We start from the raw sequence: 3,441 nt of genomic DNA, 5'->3' as shown, positions 1-3,441 counted from the left end.
TGAAACACTCGAGTGACAGACAAAACCTTTCATTTGGGGAGAACATTAATTGTACACAAACAAGAGCACATTTCATCTTGAATTAAATTCTTCAACATTCCCTTGGCAGAGAACCCTCCGGCCGTTTCTCTCCTTTTCTTTTTGGCATTAAGTCTCACCCCTTTTATGAGAGATTTTCTTGGCAAACAGGGCCAGCCTTTGAGGTCCCAGGAGGGTTTTGCTGTCACTTCCCTTTCTTGATCATTCTGTCGCCTCTGTTGAAGCTTCATTGGCTCCCGCCCACCCTGAGCCATGACCCACCCACCCCAGCCCTGTTCCTTCCTAACACAGTCCCCTCCCCTCAGCCTCTGAAGTGTAAAACTGTCCCAAGTCCATAATACCCTGCCCTCCCCAAGGCCGGCAGCGGTCTGAGGTAAGTGAATGATTAAACATGATGAATAACAGAGCGGAAAATGCAGCGAGGGGAAAGAACTCACTTTAGCTGCGACTCTGAGATTTATTGCTGAGGGCCACAAATAATGAAATCATCAATCTTCCCCAAACTAAAAAAAGGAATCCACCACAGCAAGTTTGAAAAGGGCAGGGAGGAAAAGTCTTGCCTCCTCATTGGAGCAGTTTAGGGCCTGGTTGCTCTGTGATCTCGCTGCCCAGCTAATCCGCCCTGGACACCCTGGGAACTGTGCAGAGGGGACATCCCTGACCTGTCACCTGTCCCGTTGCTCTGATCCTGAAACTCGCTGACTCACTTATGGGAGGAGAGGATGATCTCGGGTCTGTGAGCTGTGTCACTGGCACACCAGTGGGTGTTTTCTGGTTCACACATCCTCACAATAGCACAGCCCTTGGCCTGGGCCAGAAAGGTGCATTTCAAGGCTCCCACATAGGCACTTCTGGGGCAGGCTTCCTAAATGGGAGAGCACCCAGGCCTGTGGAAATCTACTCTTCTCCAGCCCTTCTTTCCTTTAGCTGCTCATTATCTCCGGATCCTCCAGCAGCCGTGACCTTGGGCCCTTTCAACATGTCTCACTGTCCTGGGTTGAACTGTGTCCCTTTCAATATTCCTTTCTTGGCATCCTAACCTCCAGTACCTCAGAATGTGACCTTCTTTGCAGAGGTAATCAAAGTAAAATGAGGGCCGGGCACCATGGCTCACGCCTGTAATCCCAGCACTTTAGGAGGCCGAGGCAGGCGGATCACCTGAGGGGTTTGAGACCTGCCTGGCCAACTTGGTTAAACGCTGTCTCTACTAAAAATACAAAAAATTAGCTGGGCGTGGTGGTGCCGACCTGTAATCCCAGCTACTCAGGAGGATGAGCCTGGAGAATCGCTTGAATCTGGGAGGCAGAGGTTGCAGTGAGCTGAGATCATGCCATTGCACTCCAGCCTGGACAACAGAGTGAGACTTTGTCAAAAAAAAAAAAAAAAAAATCAAACAAAAAAAAAGTAAAATGAGGTGATTAGGGTGGGCCCTCATAGAATACGACCAGTGCCCTCATAAAAAAAAAGAAACAGAAAGAGAAAGAAGAAAGAAAGAAAAGAAAGAAGAAAGAAAGGAAAGAAAGAAAGAAAGAAAGAAAGAAAGAGAGAGAGAAAGAGAGAGAGAGGGAAAGAAGGAAAGAAGGAAGGAAGGAAGGAAGGAAGGAAGGAAGGAAGGAAGGAAGGAAGGAAGGAAGAAGGAAGGAAAGGAAAAAGAAGGAAGGAAAGAAAGAAAGAAAGGAGAGGAGAAAGAAAGAAAGAAAGAAAGAAAGAAAGAAAGAAAGAAAGAAAGAAAGAAAGAAAGAAAGAAAGAAAGAAAGAGAGAGAGAAATTTGGGCACAGAAACACACATAGAGGAAAGATGCAAGGAGAAGATGGCCCATCTACAAGCCAAGAAGAGAGGCGTGGAACACAGCATTCCCTCACAGTCCTCAGAAGCAACCAACCCCACTGCCACCTTCATCTCAGACTCCCAGCCTCCAGAACTGCAGAACAATATGTTTCTGCCGTCAAAGGGCCCAGTCCAGGGTACCAGGTTACAACGGCCCTTGCAGATTAGTGCCCTCACCAACAGACATGTTTCATTTGGCCCTCTCTCTTTTGTGTTTGTTTTTGTTAAATGAGCCAACATTCGAGACTCAAATTATTTTACATAAGAATCTCTTTCACTGAAACTCTAGATACTGGCCAACCCTACTTGGCATGAGCTGAGTGGAGGCCACCCCCGCTCAAGCCCTCCAGAGCCCCCGGTGCTGGTCGCTGTCTCCTTGGCGCCAAGACAGAATGTCAGCCATTATTTGTCTCAGGAGGGTTGAGTTCCAGATACCAGAAACCACATTAGCCATGTTAGGCAGAAAGGGATTGAATACAGGGGACTAGGATCCCCTTGAAATCATGAGAAGGGCAGGGGCACAGGCTGCAGTCTGGGTCCTCAGAAGTGACACCCAGAATAGGACCCCAGAACTGATCTGCCAGGGACATAAACAAACCACATAGCCAGGCACTCCAGAGAAATGGGCTGTGGGGTTGGGGGAGCAGGGGTAGGAACGGCTGAGTTGAAGGACACACCAAGGATCAAGAAGCAACTGCCTCCAAAATGCACCCCCACCCTACACAGAGGAGCCAAAGATAGCCTCTGAGGATTGGCCCCTGGGCTGTCCATTTCTTTCTTTCTCTCTCTTTCTTTCTTTCGTTCGTTCGTTCGTTCGTTCTTTCTTTCTTTCTTTCTCTCTCTCTCTTTCTTTCTTCTTTCTTTCTCTCTTTCTTTCTTTCTTTCTTTTTTTCTTTCTTTCTTTCTCTTTCTCCTTCTCCTTTTTTCTTTTCTTTCTTTCTTTTTTTTTTATTATTATACTTTAAGTTCTAGGGTACATGTGTATAACGTGCAGGTTTGTTACATATGTATACTTGTGCCATGTTGGTGTGCTGCACTCATCAACTCGTCAGCACCCATCAATTCGTCATTTATATCAGGTATAACTCCCAATGCAATCCCTCCCCCCTCCCCCCTCCCCATGATAGGCCCCGATGTGTGATGTTCCCCTTCCCGAGTCCCAGTGATGTCATCGTTCAGTTCCCACCTATGAGTGAGAACATGCGGTGTTTGGTTTTCTGTTCTTGTGATAGTTTGCTAAGAATGATGGTCTTTCTTTCTTTTTTTTTTGACAGAGTCTCACTCTGTTTCCCAGGCTGGAGTGCAGTGGTGTAATCTTGGCTCACTGCAACCTCCGCCTCCCAGGTTCAAGCAATTTTCCTGCCTCAGCCTCCCAAGTAGCTGGGACTACAGGTGCATGCCACCATGCCCGGCCAGTTTTTGCATTTTTAGTAGAGACAGGATTTCACCATGTTGGCCAGGCTGGTCTCAAACTCCTGACTTCTGGTGATCTGCCCACCTCAGCCTCCCAAAGGGCCGGGATTACAGGCTTGAGCCACTGCACCCGGCCCATTTCTTTCTTCACAGCAAACTCA

This window comes from Rhinopithecus bieti, unplaced genomic scaffold (assembly GCF_001698545.2).
Source record: "Rhinopithecus bieti isolate Rb0 unplaced genomic scaffold, ASM169854v2 scaffold_24822, whole genome shotgun sequence".
In the NCBI taxonomy this organism is placed as follows: domain Eukaryota; kingdom Metazoa; phylum Chordata; class Mammalia; order Primates; family Cercopithecidae; genus Rhinopithecus; species Rhinopithecus bieti.
The sequence above is the reverse complement of the archived record's forward strand: the minus strand, read 5'-3'. Positions refer to the sequence as shown.